The sequence below is a fragment of the Tupaia chinensis genome, unplaced genomic scaffold (assembly GCF_000334495.1).
Source record: "Tupaia chinensis unplaced genomic scaffold, TupChi_1.0 Scaffold000226_1, whole genome shotgun sequence".
Lineage (NCBI taxonomy): Eukaryota > Metazoa > Chordata > Mammalia > Scandentia > Tupaiidae > Tupaia > Tupaia belangeri.
In genome coordinates, this window is record NW_006159701.1 from 4,983,383 (window position 1) to 5,001,922 (window position 18,540).

Below are 18,540 nucleotides of genomic sequence, written 5' to 3' on the forward strand. Positions count from 1 at the left end.
GACCTAAAAAGTAGGCTTAGTAGCTGTTTTAAATAATCTTTTTTCCTATGTAGTGAACTTTCTTTTCATGGCACTGTAAGGTCAAGAGAAAGAGTTGGGACCTTTTAACCTTAGAAAAGAAATTCCAGTTAATTTCTGCAAGTTAATGTTTTGAGATTTCAATTCTGTCCCTAATAGAGGACTACAGAGACTATATAGGTAATTTGGCATTTTAGAGTATAGTAATGTGTGTGTGTGTTTCTTTTGTGTTGTCTAGAATCTTTAAGCCCTTCATATTTAAATATGTTATATGATTGAGGTACTAAGTGTACAGAGCTACAGAGTAGTTTTCTGCAATGTACATTTTGAGTTAAAATATTAGGAAAACTGAATATTGTATTTGGAACCAAGGCATATTACATTTTACATATTTGGCAAGTGGGTATCTCGTTTGCAGGGTATCACTGTTTCATGTTGAAATACTGGAGATGCCCAGTCTTGCTAGTCATGGGGACTGTGCAGTAACAATCTTCTAGGGTATATGTGGTTGATTGATATGGGCAAGACTTACAGACTGTTACTTTTCTTGAAACTACAACGCTGGTTATCCAAGTCTAGAATTCCAGGATGAAGTTGCCAAAATTAGCACCACGGGAATTTGGAGGTAGCAATTGTGGACCAGTAATACAAATAGAATTTTAATTAGCTGTATCAGTTGCACACTTAATCTTTACTGCTACCTCATGAAGTAGGCCAGGCAGGCTGTATTATTACTCCCAGTTTGCAAGTGAGTCAGTTTTGTTTCATAGTTGCCAAGACTTGTCTGCAGTTGTACTGTTAGTGAGTAGCTGAACTAGTGATTGGACGCTGTTTCTTTCATTATTGCAGTTTAGTATGTCGAACGACAGTTCAGGCTTGGATTTCAATTGTTCTATCACTCAGTTCCCTGTTATCTCGGGCAAGTTCTTTAACTCCATGCCTCACATAGTGCTGTAAGCACTCCAGAGTTGCTACTTGTGGTTGTTACTGCGGTTACTATTGTGGCTACTGATAATAGTAACAACCTTCTTCCACTGAGGATCAACCTTAATAGTTGAGAGAAGGAAAATGTAAGAAGCAAGAGTACTCAAAAGAGGATGGATTTTGAACCCAGAAGAAAGCAAGGGGAATTGATTTTGGCAGGAAGATGGAGTGTTTTAGGGGATATGTGTGTGTTTGTCTGTGTCTTGTTTTTAAACATGGCAACAATTGGACTTTTTTTGGAGAGATTTTTGCTATAGGGCACGTGCGCTCGCCAGGAAGACAGATATAGAGAGACAGAAGCAAGAAATCACCCCCCAGGGGGGATGGCCATGCCGCAATCCCTTCTCCTCCATTCTCGTCTCAGGATCTTGGGCACGCACGCTCAAGCACCTAGCGTGAGTTTAAACCACCGGGTCCGGGACTCGAACCGCAGTCGACTACATGGGAGTCCAGTGACATAGCCATTACGCTAACTGCTGGTCCCACCATTGGACTTTTAAGTGTAAGCATGTTAGAGAGTTGGAGCTTTAGGACAGGGTGGAAAAGGAGGACCAGTGCTGGAGGTAAACTTAAATCACTATCTCAGAATATAGATGGGAAATCTACAGTGTACCAAGATTTACACAACACCGAGTTGCTGCCTTCTTTTACTTAAGCTTCTTAGGGCTTCTGATTACATCAGAAGGCAGGAAGAAGCTTATAGATTTTCCATTTTCAGTGGTTATATACAAAATAATACAGAGAGCCAGCACATTCTAGTCTAAATAAAAGGGATACCCACTTTCTTAAGATTTCATAGAAAAGTGAATACTTCTTGAGCTCTTTTACCATGGGTCTAACTCTTAAAGGCTAGGGAATTTTGAACTATAAGCATATTGGGTTATACCACTTGTACTTGGGATCTTTTGCTTGGATAAGGTAATTTCTTGGTATAAGGTAGCATCTTTCAAGCATTCTATTTTTTTTTTTTTTTTTTTTTTTTGCTATAGGGCACGTGTGCTCGCCAGAAAGACAGAAAGAGACAGAGAGATAGAAAGCGAGAAATCACCCACCAGGGGGGATGGCCACACCGCAATCCCTTCTCCTCCATTCTCCTCTCAGAATCTTGGGCACGCACACAGACGTGCCCGGCATGAATTTAAACCATCAGGTCTGGGACTCGAACCACGGTCGGCTACATGGGAGTTCAGCGACATAGCCATCGCGCTAACTGCTGGTCCCAAGCATTCTAAATTTTTTTAAAGAATTATTTTATTTCATATTATTTATTTGTTTTGAGAGAGAGGTTTTTGTTATAGGGCACATGCGCTTGCTGAAGAGAAAGACAGAAATGGACAGAAAGCAAGAAATCACCCCCAGGGGGATAGCCACACTGCAATCCCTTCTCCTCCATTCTCCTCTTGACATTTTGGTCACACATGCACATGCACCCTGCTTGTTATAATCCACGAGGTCCAGGACTCAAACTGTGGTCAATCATGTGGAAGTTCAGCAGTGTAACCATTGCCCATCTGCTGGTCCCTCATTTTATTTATTATTTTTTATTTTGACCTGAGAGAGACAGAGAGAGGGAAAGTGGGAAAGTCTGCTGCTAGGTCTAGGATTTGAACTGCGCTTGACCATGTTGGAGTCCTGCACCCTAACCCACCATGTTACCTGCCAGCCCCTCAAGCACTCAGTTAAATTTAGTTTAGGAGTATGACCACGCTGCAGTTCCTTCTCCATTATCATCTAGGGATCTTGGGCATGCACATACACACACGCCCGGCGTGAGTTTAAGCCACCAGGTCTGGGACTCGAACTGCGGTCGACTACATGGGAGTCCAGTGACACAGCCATTACGCTATCTGCTGGTCCCTGTATATCCATTTTTAAAGAATATTTATTTAATTTTATTTATCGTTATATTTTAATTTCACCAAAGAGAGAGAGAATGAAAAAGGAAACTGCTAGGTCCGGGACTCAGTTCGCAGTCGGCCATGTGGGAGTCCAGCTCCTCAACCAGCATGCCCTGCTGGCCCTGGCCATTGTATATCCATTTTTTTTTTGACAGACGTAAAACAAAGTCCAAGCATCCGTAAATCTGGATTTATCTTGATAATTTGTTTTCATAGCAGTTTTTTAAAAAGTAATTGTTTATTTAATTGTGTTTGTTTATTCTTTTTATTTTTTTTAATTTTTGTTTTTTAGTTTGACCAGAGAGAGACAAATAGATAGAGAGGGAGAGTGAGAAAGTAAGCCACCAGGTCTGGGACTTGAACTGGTCCCTCATAGCAGTTTTTAGAATTTATAGGAAAGGGCTTGCTGTCTCTGCAGAGACCAGTGCCATGTATGAATATTTATCTCTCTTTGTATATGTTTGCTATCTGTTATTTTATTCAGAGTCAGGAGCTTTCCTGTTGCTGCACTGTGGAACTGTCTCAGTTGCCCTATATCCACCCCCCTCCGTTCCCTACGTTGTTTTACCTTCTCAAAACTAAGAATAATACAATTTTTAATTAATGACTTCCTTAAAAAGTCCATAGAGTAGAATTTCTCCCTTTAGTAGTATGTGATGGGCCTTCAGAGAGTTCTGTGGTATCTCAGAGTTTTATTACTCTTCAGAGTTCTTACCTGGTACAAAAAAGTAAACATGACTTTTCCCTCCTGAAGGACTTAACAAGTTTTGATTGTAACCATTTACCTAAAATACGCACATTACTAGGAGATTTTATAGGCTATTGCTGGATTCTTGTACGTAAGAGAGTCTTTGGGGCCAGCAGATGGCATGGTGGTAAATGTGCTGGACTCCCACATGACTGACCATGGCCTGGTCCCGGCGGTTTGAAAATCACACTGGGCATGTGTGCTCACTTGCCCAAAATCCTAGGAGGAGAAGGGATTGAGGCCTGGCCATCCCTCCTGGAGAGCGATTTCTCACTTTTCCCTCTCACTGTTTCTCTCCGGCAGAAGCATGTACTCTATGGCAAAAACCTTTAAAAAGAAAAAAAAAAAGAAACTTTGAACATCCAGCTTGCGTTATTCATTCCTTTTCTTACTAAAACATACGAGTAGCTTGCTTAGATATGTATTTGATAAATACTAGAGGGAGTCTTTTGAAATGCAGTGTGTTGGCCACTCTTCTAACTCTGCAGAAATATGGTTTCACAGTAAACTCAACAAAAGCTCATTGGCAGTAGTCCAGAAGCTGACTCACCAAGGAGTAATGACAGACACTGAAGGGAATGACCTAGCCCAGAATCATATTTCAAAGCTTTATGCTATGATTACATCAGTAAAAGGCAGCCAAGAAATCAAGATGAGATCTTTGTCCGTCCTAGAAGTAATGGTACATAGGCAGGAGCTTCCACGGTAGTATGCAAGTAGATTTTTCTTCCAATTTTGTCAAACTTGTGGGTGGCCAAGGGAACGGGTTGAAGATTCAGAATGGTGGTGACAGTTGTGGGACTGCAGTGTTGTTTCCTTCTTTAGCCTTATAGTGACTAAGGGTTAACTCACGAAGCTCAATGCCGTATCAGTTTTCTAGAGCTAAGGGAATATACTTAGCTCAGTAGTAAGCACAAGTATCATGTTCATGTCAGACACTGTAGCTACTGTTTCCGACTTGAACAGAGCAGAAGAAACCAAAGTAAGACCAGAATCACTTCACTTTTGAGGAGCAGACCCTTTGCCTATTAGTGCATTATATATTTTATGAGTAAAAATAATATGAAAATGGACTTGCTTCAGTACTGTGAAATAGACACTGTGATTGTTATAGCGGACTAGAGTGATTGCAGCTCCATTTTAAATCCAATTTCGTAACTGTAAGTTTTTCTTTTTTCTTTCTTTTTTTTTTTTTTTTTTGTGAAACTCTATTTGCATAGATTTTTCTAAGTGACAGATTACTCACTACCAAAGATTACTTACGTTTTGGTCTTATGTGGAAATAGCTGGAGTATGCTTTTTTCATGTTACTGAAGGTTGTCTCAGAGATAAGAAAACAAAATAATCTGAAAATATTTTTTAGATATAAGGCTAAGTGAATATGCTACAATGATAGATTGGCCCACATTGATTATTCTAGAACTTTCTTGGTAATAAGTGTTAAATGTGATGGTACTTTACTGTAGAATATTGTGGAGAATTGCTTTCAGCTGTTTGTTGTATTCTTTTGAGCATATTTAGGAATGAAAAGTTAGTTTTCATAATACTGTCATTTAAATAAGCTTTCTCTAGGATGTTTCTCAAATGTTAAAAGTGCTTTTCTTGAGGCCAGCAGGTGGCGTAGCAGTTAAGACAGTGGACTTCCACATGGCTGACAGTGGTTCAAGTCCCAGACCTGACGTCTTGATAATCACATGGGGTGGGTGTGCCTGGGTATCCAAAATCCCAGGAGGGGAATGGAGAAGGGATTGTGGCATGGCCACTCCCTGTGGGGGGTGATTTCTCATGTCCTTCTCACTGTCTCTCTCTGCCAAGCACATGCACCCAAATGGCAAAAATCTTAAAAAAAAAAAAAAAGCCATTAATTATTTAAATTGTCAGAGGATAGGTGCACCTGCTGGGGGTGGGGAAGGAGAAAGCACCTTCCCAGTTCCCAATGGGGTGTGGACACCTCCATTTTTCCATTCTTTTGGGGCACACATGCACAAGTGCCTGGCATGTTTTTCACCCAGCTGGGTCAGGATTTGAACCATATTTGGCTATGTTGGCTCTGATTCCCATAACCAGTTGGCCTGTAGGGCTAACCCTAAAGTACTTTTCTTTAAGAGATGTTACTTTTTGATGTTGTATAATTTGAGAATAGATTCCCTCTCTCCTCCATGTACCAGTGACCCAGACCTGGTTTCATAGCACTGAGAGGAAAAAAAAAAAATAGTAGTTTGTGCTTTTCTGCCTTTTTGAGGTAGAGTGCTTTGGTATTGGCCCTTTTTGTTTTTGATTTGGCCTTTAACATGCTATTCCTACTTCATTCTTACATGGTTTAAACTTGGACCTGTAAATTATTTATTAGCTAACTTTATGACTTAGGCAAGTTACTTTATCTCCCTGCGCCTTAGTTTCCATTTTTGTAGAATGAGGGTAATATTATTGCCTACCTTGTAGGGTTGTTACAAGGTTAATGATGAATAACTGGCGAAGCACTTAGAGTGTTCTATGCGTTGGTAGCAAGAAACTTGACTTCTCCCATACACTGTTTGCAGCCCTTCATTTTATAATTTTTCCCTGGAGAATATAACTCTTTGAATTTAGTATAACCTCGTGTTAAGAAATAATAAACGACATATATTTAATTTTTGTCATACTCATACATTTGCTGCTTGTTAAAAATGGAGTATTTTTTTGAGCTTTGAGGATTAAAATTAGTAGAAAGTGATTCCTTTCGTGTATCTTCTAGGTGCGTATGTACTACTGAATGTAGGTCATTGTTCGCGTTGAAAGTTCTAAGAGTACATCTGGATCTAGTGCAGTTATGTAGAACAAGATGGTTTGCATGGGACTGCAAGTACCAGAAAGATAAAAACTGTAGTTGGTAGCAAATTGTGTCAGTTAAACTGAGTCATGGATCAGCAGAGAACTTGGGGTTGCTGTTTTTTGTTTAACACTCAATTGACTTGAATTGATTAACTCTGAAAAAGTAATTTAAAACCTAGATATACTAGAAAATTCTAGATTCCTTTCCACTTAAAACAAACAAACAAACAAGCAAACAAAAAAACCCGGGACCAGCAGTTAGCATAATGGCTATGTCACTGGACTCCCATGTAGTTGACTGTGGCTCGAGTCTTGGACCCGGTGGCTTAAACTCACTCTAGGTGCGTGTGCATACCCCAGGATCTCGAGAGGAGAATGGAGGAGACCGGATTGCGGCGTGGCCATCCGGGGGTGATTTCTCACTTTCTGTCTCTGTCACTCTCTGCCTTTCTGGTGAGCAAACACGCCCTATAGCAAAAACCTCTCCAAAAAACCCCCCAAAACAGAAAACAAACCTCGTTTGAAGAAGGAAGCTTTTCTCCAGAGATACTTCGCTCCCTGAATGCTGCATGACCTTCAGCCATTGCTGTGGTGGCATACGATGGTCTACTGTAGGAGTGTTACGCTCTACTTTAGTTTCAGATTTGTGACATTGTTGAGTACAGATTGTTTTAATTGATAGAGGGCGCGTGCTCTCATCAGAGAGAAGATGGAGAAAGAGGGAGAGGGAGAAAGCAGCCCCTGTGGGGTGTGGCCATGCCGCAATCAAGTCTTCTATTTCTTCATTCTGTCTGAATTTTGGGTACATGTGCACATGTATCTGGAGTGTTTTTCAAGGCTTTGGGGCTGGGATTTGAACTGCGGTTGGCCAAGTGAGACGCAGCTCCTTTAACCTCTAGGCCATGGGGCTGGGCCTATTGAATACATTTTAAGAATGAAATTGCCTTTTTTTTTTTTTTTCTAAATATCACATATTAAATACCACCCATTAAATTGAGCTTTGTACCTCTTTTCCTTTGTTTCCCAGTGATAGGATTTCTCTGTAATTATAGGTCAGTGGTTTGGTTCCAGGGGTTAGGTGTTCTTATTTTTTTACATGTATTGCTAATTCTTCATTTTATATATATATTTATGTATATATATATATTAATATGAAGAGATTTCCTTCAAATATTTAATTTTATAAGTAAAAGAAATATTCACTGAATTTGCTTTTGTTTTTGAGATCCTTGAATTTAATTCATGAACTCAAAATTTAAGTTAACTTGTGGATAGTGACAAATCATTGCATTTAGTTATTCAGAGAGGCTTTTCCTCCTTCCTCATTTTATGGCGGGCTTAGTTGTATGCCAGGATGGGCTGATTTTGTGCCTATCCCTGTTGGAGTACTGACTGGCATAAAAGGATTGGCATTTAACACAACGGCCAGTGGGCACTTTTCACTGATACTGATATAAAGAGGACACTCAAGCTGTCAGTTTCTTTTGGGGTTGTGAAGCTGGGACTGCCTCCAGCGCTTTCCCTGCCCAAGGCAGGAGGTCTGTCTGCAGTGGGAGAGAATGAGGCCAAACAAATAAAGAGGAGCATGAGATAAAGAGATGGATCCAGTAGCTGAGCCTTTGAGCCTCTGGGGCCTGAAGTTCCACCTTTGTTTCTGTGCATCACCTCAGTATCTTTTGAGGCAATAATAGAGTTCTTTCACTTAGAATCACTGCCTTGTCTGACTAATTCTATTTCTGCAGTGGACTTTAACCTCAGCAAATTTAATATACATAGGTAGTAAACTCAGTTCTTGTATGAATTAACATTTGGAATCAGTGAAGTAAAAATACTAAAATATCTTAAATTTATCAGTGTTTTTTTGCTTAGAGGAAAATGTTTATAATGGGTACAGATTGGATCAGCATTCCTTTCTATCTTTTTGTGCTTATACAGTATAGATGCTTCTTTTAAAGAGTTTATCACCATAGTAAGTATAAGAGCAAAGGTGCAAATTCAGAGACTAATCATACTTTTACTGAGTATGCATAAATATCTTCTTACTATTTTCTTACATAGTAGCTGTGCTAATCATGCGAAAGCAACAGACATGAGAAGATGAAGAGGTGAAGTGTAAATGTTAAGTGTTAATGAACCATGAGTACTTGCTTTAGATTCCATGGCTTGCCTGCTTCTGGATTAGGTGGTAGACTCCTGAAAAATGAATTGATGAAAAAGATGAATACATTTGAATTGGTTTTTTTTTTTTTCAGGCTGAGGTTAAGGTCAATGTGGTTAATTAGGTATTAAGAGCAGCTTTCCTACCTTTTTAATAAGCTGTTGGCATTAGGTTGTCTTGGAAAATCTGGTTCTTTTATTACTTGGCTCTAATTGCTTGGAGGTGACACATTAGTGAGAATAAATGGTGAGTACTCAAACTTTTGTAATTGTTATTTGGGAATCCTTTGATGAGTGGGACTAATTTGTAGGAACTACAGGGAATATGAAAAACTTTTTAAGTATTCCAGTCTCAAAAATAAATTTGACCATTGGCAAGAATGTGGTTAAGCCAAGTATTTGAGGTTTCTTTGCTACACTCTTCAACTTTTAGCCTAGTCTGTTTGCCATATGTTAAGTTGAAATTTCCACTGATGGTTCACTGTGGGTTAAATGCAGTTTCTTATGGAGCTCCATCAAAAGGCTTGTAGTTATTCAGGATCTTCATGGTTACCCCTAAAGCATATATTCCAAGTTTAAATTTACAGTATCCCAAAACATGGTTCCACTACTTTTTATTGTTGTTGTTGTTTTGAGAAAGACTTTTGCTATAGGGCCTGTGTGCTTGCCAAAGAGACAGAGAGACAGAAAGCAAGAAATCACCCTCTGGGGGAATGGCCACACTCTAGTCCTTTCTCCTCCATTCTTCTCCTGGCATTTTGGGCATGCACGCACACACCCCTGGCGTGCGTTTTAAGTCACTTGATCTGGTACTCTAACCGTAGTTGATACTGGGAGTCCAGTGATATAGTCATTATACCACCTGTTGGTCCCTCCACTACTTATTAATGGTTTAATTTTAGGTATGTAATTAACTTGTCAGAGCCCTACTATAAGATTAAGAGAAAATACACTTGTCTTACCCAGAGCACATACTTTTTACTCTTTTTGCTGTCAAATGGTTAAAAAAAAAAGAAAATCCACAGCTTTTATAGAGGTATAATTTTTACAGATTTTACCCTTTTATCCTAGAATATTCATATAAATGGAATCATACAGGAAGTACTATTTTGTATCTGTCCTCTCACTTAGCATAATGCTTTGAGTCTCATCCATGTTTTTCCATTTAATTGTGAACTAGTAGTCTGTTGTATGGATATTACACAATTTTTAAGATCGCTTTAGGGACCAGTAGATGGTGTAGCAAGTATGTTGCCGGATTCCCACATGGCCAGCTGTGGTTCAAGTCTTGGACCTGGTGGCTTCAGAATCATGCCAGGTGCTTGTGTATGCTTGCTCAAGATCCCGGGAGGAGAATGGAGGAGAAGGGATTGCAGTGTGGCCATCCCCCCCTGGGGGGTGATTTCTCACTTTCCTTCTCACAGTGTCTGTCTCTCTCTCCATCGAGCCCACATGCCCTAAGACAAAAACCTCTCAAAAAAAAATCTGTTTATTAGTTGATCGATATTTAGATTGATTCTGGTATTTGGCTGTTATGAATAAAGCTATGAGATTTGTATATAGGTCTCAGTATGGACATGTGTTTTTATTTTTCTTATTTACCACTAGGAGTGGAAATTGCAGAGTTGTATGCAGTTAAGTATATGTTTACAACTTTATAAAAAAATGGCCTGTTTTGCATTCTCATCAGCATCAATGAGAATTTAGGTGTTCCACATCTTTGTCCAACATTTGGTATTGTCAGTCTTTATTGACTTTAGTCATTCCAATGATGACATATCTTTGTGGTTTTAATTTGTAATCTCCGAATGACTCATGATGTTTATCTTTTTTTCAAAAAAGAATTATTTAATTTTAGTTATTCATTCACTTATTTTAATTTGACCAGAGAGAGACACACAGAGAGGGAGAGGAAGTGAGAACGCAAGCCACCAGGTCTGGGACTGGAACCATGGTTGGCCATGTGGGATGTCCAGTGCCTTAACCCCCAGGCTACCTGCTGGGCCCATCCTTTTTTTTTTTTTTTTTTTTTTTTTTTTAAGTTTATTCTATGAGTGAGAGAGACAGAAATACAGCACTCCCAGTAGGATCTTGACCCTGTAATCCACCCTATCCTCAGCCAGTTGGATCATGGGCACACACAAGCCTGGCTTACTCAGGGAGGGCGGGCCAGCAGCTTTCCCATGTGGGTCTGCCTCATCTCATCAAGTGTTTCACTTTACGCCTGCTCAGCGACCTGGCCTTAATGTTTGTCTTTTCATGTACTTATTACTCATTTTTATATCTTTGGTAAAGTGCCTATTTAGATATTTTCCCATTATAAAAAATGTTGCTTTTTTGTTTACTGTCAGATTGCAAGGTTTCCTCATGTATTCTGCATATGAGTCCTTAAACAGGTTTTGCAGATTAGATATTTTGCAAATATGTTCTTGTAGTTTGTGGTTTACCATTCTGCTTCAATAGTATCTTTTTTTTTTAAAGAGTTATTTATTTTACTTTGCTATTATCATTGTTATTATTATTATTTTAATTTGACTAGAGAGAGAGAAAAAGGAAAAATGAGAAAGCAAGCTGCCAGATCCAGGACTTGAACTGTGGTCAGTCCAGTACCCTAACCACTGTGCCACCTGCCGGCCCTCAACGGTGTCTTTTTTTTTTTTTTTTTTGGAGAGGTTTTTGCTCTAGGGCACATGCGCTCGCCAGAGAGACAGAGAGAGACAGAAAGTGAGAAGTCACCCCCGAGGGGGGATGGCCACGCCGCAATCCCTTCTTCTCCATTCTCCTCTTGGGATCCTGGGCACACACGCACATGTGCCCGGCATGAGTTTAAGCCACCAGGTCTAGGACTCGAACCGCAGCCAACTACGTGGGAGTTCAGCGACATAGCCATTATGTTAACTGCTGGTCCCTCTAAAGAGCAAAATGTTTTAATTTATATATAGTCTAAGTTATTTTTTTTTTCCCTTTATAGTTAATGATGATTTTCTTTATTTTTATTTCCTTCCTTGAGGGAGGGAGAAAGAGACTGGAGTTAAAAAAAAGGAGAGAGAGAGAGAAGCACTCCAAATGGGTCTGCCTATCCTCATCCTACATTAGCCTCAGCCTGCCCAGATCATGGGTGCACCCAGCATGCAAAAGAGACCTCTAGGTGTGGACCCAGCATGTTTTTATGTGGCCTCAACATCAGGTAGTGTTGTATTACTTCTGGCCAGTTAATGTGTTGTTTTTTTGTTTGTTTGTTTTTTTGTTTGTTTTTAATTTGCTAGAGGGCATGTATGCTCTGCTGGAGAAAGAAAAAGAAAGTGAGAAAGCACTTCAATTAGGGATGGCCATGCTGCTGTCCTTTCTCCATTTCGCCCTCCTTTTGGGATTTTGGGCATGCATGTATGTGTGCATGCACAGTGTGTTTTTTATTTTTGGAGAGGTTTTTGCTACAGGGCGCTTGCACTTGCCAGAGAGAGAGAGAGAGACAGAAAATGAGAAATCACTCCCCAGGGGAGATGGCCACGTCGCAATCCCTTCTCCTCCATTCTCTTCTTCTTTTTTTTTTTTAAAAGAATTATTTTATTTAGCTTTATTTATTCATTCATTTATTTCATTTTTTAAAATTTGACCAGAGAGGGACAGAGCGAGAGAGAAAGAGAGAGAGGGAAAGTGAGAGAGCAAGCCTCCAGGTCCAGGACTTGAACTGTGGTCGGCCATGTGGGAGTCCAGCGTCCTTAACCCCCACACCACCTGCTGGCCCCTCCATTCTCTTCTTAGGATCTTGGGCACGCACACACACGTGCCCGGCGTGAGTTTAAGCCACCGGGTCTGGGACTTGAACAGCGGTTGACTACATGGGAGTCCAGCGACATAGCCATCACGCTAACTGCTGGTCCCCCTCAGTATGTTTTTCAAGCCGCTTGGACTGGGGCTTGAATCATGCAATCAGCCATGTGGGATTCAGCTGCCTTAACCACCTTGCCACTGGCTGGTCCTAGTTTATGCTTTTTATATCTTACCTAAGGAATCATCTCTAAACCTGAGGTCACTAATATTTTCTTTAAAAAATTTATGGGGCCCTCAGGTGGTGTGGTGGTTAAGGGTGCTGGATTCCCATATGGCTGACTGTGGTTTGAGTCCTGGATGCTTTCTTACCACCCCCACCCCCCATCAAATTAAAATAAAATCAATAAATTACATAAAATAATTCTTTAAAAATTCTGCAAGTTTTATAATTTTAGGCTTTATATTTAGGTCTGTGAAACACTTCAAATTAAAGTTTGTAAAATGAGTGAAGAAAGGGCTGAGGTTCATCATGTAGATACCTTTGTTTTTCTTTAAGCAGTGCTTCAGTTGTCTCTCACAAATTGAGCATGTACTACCATTCAGTTAAAAGTATTTTAGGATTATTCTTGTAATGTCTTCTTTTGGCCTATCGATTATTTAGAAGTGTATTAATTTCTATTTGTTTAAAGTTTTTCTAGATATTTTAACTGATTTCTCATTTAATTCCACTGTGGTAAGAGAATATATTCTATAGAATTTTAGTCTTTTTTTATTGAATTATTTTATTAAACTTTATTTATTATTATTATTTAAAAAATATTTCCAGGGGGGGAGAGAGAGAGAGAGAGAGAGATTGAGATTGAGAGAGAAAGGCTCCAGGTCCGGGACTCGAATAATGGTTGGCTATATGGGAGTCCAGTGCCCTTAATCACCACGCCACCTGCCGGCCCCTAGAATTTTAGTCTTTTGAATTTGAGATTTGTGTGACATGTGGTCTGTCATGGTGAATGTTCTGTGTCTTTGAAAAGAACATGTATTCTGTGGATAGATAACAATGATTGATAGTTATCAATTGAGTCTTTTATATCCATATGCATTTTTTGTCAGCTTATTTTATTAGTTACTGAAAGAAGAGTGCCCAAATCTGAAACTACAATTGTGGATTAATTTTTACCAGTTTTTATGTCATGCATTTTGAAGTTCTGTTTCTAGATGTGTATATATTGTATCAGGGATCTTCAGAAGGTTCATGTAAAATGTGTGCTGTGAAAAACTGTGCATGGATTTTGAATTTTTTGCACCAAAATAGTTGTACTTTAATGCCACAAACTTTGTTAAGTCCCCTGGTATTTAGGATTATGTCTTCTCAGTAAAGTCACTCTTTTATCTTTTAGCAATTATCTTGGTATTATTTGCTGTCCCTGAGGCTTTGTCTGATATGAATGTAACTCTTGTAGCTTTTTTGGGGGGAAGAATTATTTTATTTAACTTTATTTCTTTAATCTAATTTGACCTGAGAGGGACGGAGAGAGAGAGGGAGATGGAGAGAAAGAGAGGGAGAGGGAGAGAAAGGGAAAGTGAGAAAGCCTCCAGGTTGAGTACTTGAACTGCATTCAGCTCTGTGGGAGTCCGGCGTCCTCAACCACCATGCCACCTGCTGGCCCCCTGTAGCTTTGTTATTATTAGTTTTATTATATTGGGTTGTCATGCTGCATTTTTGCATAGAAAAACACGTCATGACTTTCCTAACAACCCTAATACATGGTATATCTTTTCTCATCCTTTTACTTTCAGTCTGTCCTTGTCTATATTTGCATTGTATTTCTTGTAATTAGCATATAGTTAGGTTTTTTAAATTTAGGCTGACAGTTTCTACCTTTAATTGTCTTTAAGAGGTTTATTTACCTCTAAGGTACCCGTATGGTTGGTTGGGTTTAAGCCAACCATCGTGCTGTTTTTTTTTTAGCAGTCCCACTTATCCTTTGTTCTTCCTTTTTCTGTCTTTTTTTTGGATTAAGTATTTTGTAATATTTCATCTCCTCTATTAGTATATTAGCTATACTTATTTTTTTCCCCCATGGTTGCTTTAGGATTTATAGCAGGGACCTTTTAACTTACCACCTCTATATTTAAATAATATTATACTGCTTGCTGCATAATGTAAGAACACTATGATAGTATGTCTCCATTTTCCCACTGCCTGTCCTTTTTGCTATTGTCATACATTTTGCTTCTAGATAGGTTTCCTTTTCCTCACTAGAGAGAGAGAGAGAGAGAAAAAAAAAAAGAAAGAGAGAAGAAAAGTGAGAAAGCAAGCCACCAGGTCCGGGTCATGAATGCAGTTGGCCCATGTGGGAGTCCAGTGCCTTAATCACCACTCCACTTGCTGGCCCCCTAGATATGTTTCAGAACTCATATACATTGTTAAATCTGCTCAAAAGAGGGAAAGATATTTTATATTTATCTGAAATCAATCAATCAATCGGTCAATCTATCTATCAATCAATCAGTCAATCTATTTATCTATCTATCAGTCATCTTTCAATCAGCCAATCAATCATCTCTCTATCTTTTCTATCTATTGCCAGAGGGTGCTTGTGTTTGCCAGAGAGAACCCCTTTATGGGGTCTAGTCACACCACAGTACTTTTTCCTCCATTTCTCTGGGGGTAGGATTGGAACTGCAGTTGGCCCTGTAGAATTTACTTACCTTGAGTTGGCTATCTAAATTCTGCAAGGACTGGTTTTACTCAAAGCTTTGTTAAGGCTGAATGCCCAGAATTTAGTTAGATCTTTTTACCCTGGTCAGAACCAGAATGCAGGTGTAATCGCTAGTTAACTTTATAGTTAACAAGTAGTTGCTTACTACCCAGTGGTAGTTCTTTGCCCCACCCTTATGGAATTGCATGCCCTACACGTTCAGCTAGTTTAGAAAAAGTAAAAGGATGCTTTACAAATTACGGCTGCCTCCGCTTTCTGGAACTCATTTGAGTTCTGGTTGAGTTCTGCTCCGCTTGGCGTCCCCGAGTCTCCTTTCTGGTTGGGATTTGGAAAATGCCTGGAAGCATGAATCTTGGATGATCTTAGGGCTCAGGTAACTTGTTTCTGTTCTCCCAGGAATCATAGTTCTGTGCTGTTGTTCAGAATTCAAAAACAGTTGTTTGAGGTATTTTGTCTAGTTTTTTAGTTGTTTACTGTGGGAGGGCTTGTTTGAGAGGGCTAGTCCCAAACAAGTCCCTAAAAGGTTAAATGATGAGAGTCTGTATAATAAAATTGATTGCATCCTATTTTTTAAGCTGATACATTGCATTTTGCAGGCAACCTTTTGCAACTGTCCTAGCTTAGCCAATATTCACGTCCTCATTGCTCATTGTAGGATTTTATGTAAGTTAAGAAATATTCAGCCTTCATTATAGGACGGTAAATAGTACCCTTAGATCTGCTACTTTACCAGTTGCTCTCTAGTGCGTTTGAAAGCCACAAGTTTCTCACTGGCCCCTGTAGCCACAGTAGTTTGAGCTTTAAGATATAATGTTACTAATTAATTATGGAGTATTCTTGTTCTATAATACCCCAACACCTTTAGTAAAAGATTTTGTGTTGGTTCCCACCAGGTGGTATCATTAGAATGAAAATAATTAAAATAAGGCTGGGTTCCAATAACGTGCATTAACAGAAGAAAAATGATTGCAAATGACTGTTTTTCGGAGCATCATTACATTTTTATATTTATTGTTTAACAGTCAAGATATCTCTTATAATTAAGACATTGTTTAGAACTACAGACTTCAGTTTTATTTTCTTGGCCGTGTTATCCCTGCTTTGTTTCTCTTTACCTGAGAGAAGACCCTTCGTGTAAGACTTTAAAAATTCACTGTAATTTGCATTAGAAGATTCAATGTACCTGATAGGCTTTGTAATAATAATGTGTAACTTTCATCTGCCTACTACATCAAGCCATCTCTGTTTACCAGAACTTCTATTTCACTGGAAAAAGGCTTTGTGCCAAATTCGACATCACCAACGGAATCGTTAAAACATTTTATAAAATTATTTATTACTATTATTATAATTTTTTTTTTTGAGAGAGATTTTTGCTATAGGGTTTGTGTGCTTGCTGGAGAGACAGACAGAGAAAGTGCAAAATTATTCCCAGGAGGGAGAGGGATAGCCACACTGCAATTCCTTCTTTGTTCTCCTCTTGGGATTTTCTCCTCTCTTGCAGACCGTCCAGGACTTGAACTGTGATCCACTATCTGGGAGCCCAGGGACATAACCATTATGTTATCTGCTGGTCCCCTGCTATTCTTTTTTTTATTTTGCTATAGGGCACTTGTGCTCACCAGAGAGAGGGAGAGAGAGAGAGGAAGTGAGAAAGTGAGAAAATAAGCTTCCAGGTCTGGGACTTGAACCATGATTGGCTCTGTGGGAGTTCAGTGCCTCAACCACCATATCTCCTGCTGGTCCTGGAATACTTTAAATATTGATGTTAGGAGGACAAACAATTTTCCTTCATTTTTATTGTTGTCATAATTACTAGCCAAACAGTACAGGATTGTAAAAATATTATGTATTTACTTAATAGTTTTTTCTTTGGTTTCCTTTTATAGTTATAATGTCTTGATAAAGTCACCTAAAGGTAAATGAGGATATTGTGTCTGTGAGATGGATGGGTAAAATCTTGTGTAGCTTGAAGATCTGGTAAGAGTAAATAGCATTTGCTAACTTAAATAGAATTTGAATAGATGTCAAGGGATCACTTAATAGAGGGAAGTTGCTGATTTTGAGAATCTGAAATACGTTTTCCCCTGAAATCATCTAATGTCTTATGTTGCTAATGCAGAGAGTTTAAGTGTCTAATTTAGAAAAGCTTAGTAATGCTGGTGTTAGCTGGCTGGAGATAAAGCTGGAAGGAAAGGAAGATTGGGAGCATGATCTGCACTTGAGCTGTGCGTGCTGTTGAGACCTTTAGAGATGTGTAGTTCTTTCTTACACTGATTTCCCACTGTATGTCTGAATAGTATTTTTCTTCTTATACTGAAAAATAAGTCGATAGTGTTAAGTAAGCTTTTTCTTTCTTTCTTTCTTTCTTTTTAAATTTGCTATAGGATGTCTGTGCTCTCTAGAGGGAAGTAGAGGAAGGAGAGAGAGGAGAGAGAAAGAGAAAGAAAGAGAGAAAACATCCCTCGGGGGTGGGGGAAAGACCAGGCCCAATCCTTTCTCCATTCTCTTAGGATTTTGGGTATCCAGGTGCAAACACCTGGCGTTCTTCAAGCTGTTGGGTCCTGGACTATGTTGTATGGGTTGGCCATGTGGGATCCAACTGTCTCAACCATCATGTCTCTGGCTGGCCCTAAGCAGTAATTTCTAAGTTGGTCATCTGATTTAGAATAGTTTCTGTGAGTTCTAGTTAATTTTGAACTTTAAACAACTTCAGTAGTCAGTGGGTGCTCTCTGAAGCATTGGAACAACTTTTTCTTTAATACCTTTGCTTTTTCCTTTGTAGGACTTGGGTTAGGCTTATTAATGCAGTAACAGCTCACCAAGTGCCAGCTGTTCACTGTTACAGCTGTAGGCCAGTGGGTGTAGTCGTGAACAGGATACATGGTCTCTGACCTCATTCAGTTTGTAGCCAATACAGGGAAAGGAATAGCAGAAAATTGTGTTTTAAGTTACTTTTTTGAATCAAGTTGGTAAAACAATCTAAATGGTTAAGACAGTCTTCTACTTTCTTTTAGAGGCCTGGGAGTTTGACCAGAGTCTGTCGAAGTCAATTCTAAGTTAAAAGGGATCAAACCGTATCATATATGTTAAGAGGAAAGGAAATTCTAATGGGAAAAAATATATTGGTTGTGGATTTTAAAAGAGAGAAGTATAAAAATATTATTTGCCTTTAAGAATACAAAGAAAGGACTGTCCATTTATATGGTTGGTTAAATTGTTTTTCTTTCCTCTATACAAGGGACAATCTAGGATAGGGCAGAGATCTAAAATTATTACACTTAATGCTTTTAGGAACAATATCACTTGACTACAGTTTTTCTGATAGTCACTGGGCCATTAACTAAGTTACCTCATTTTATGATTTCTGTCCTTTTTTTCCCTAGGACAGTTTTTTGCTAGGCTCCAACTCTTAATTCTTTAGCATGGTTCA

At 39.1% G+C, this 18,540-nt stretch overlaps 1 protein-coding gene and 1 long non-coding RNA gene across 3 annotated transcripts in view; one reads left to right on the top strand and one right to left on the bottom strand.

Annotated features, from left to right (window-relative positions):
• Positions 1–8,553: 8,553 nt before the first annotated feature.
• The window catches only part of LOC102497520 (uncharacterized), a 41,625-nt gene continuing 31,638 nt past the window's right edge, over positions 8,554–18,540 (bottom strand). For both annotated transcript variants that reach the window (XR_001370365.2, XR_334485.2), the window contains one exon: positions 8,554–8,652. This is a non-coding gene — a long non-coding RNA (uncharacterized LOC102497520). The remainder of the gene's footprint in view (positions 8,653–18,540) is intronic.
• MTMR3 (myotubularin related protein 3) overlaps positions 15,397–18,540 on the top strand; it is a 103,872-nt gene continuing 100,728 nt past the window's right edge. The window contains exon 1 of the mRNA XM_006147911.3: positions 15,397–15,480. The gene's annotated coding sequence lies outside the window, so the exon portion shown is untranslated. The remainder of the gene's footprint in view (positions 15,481–18,540) is intronic.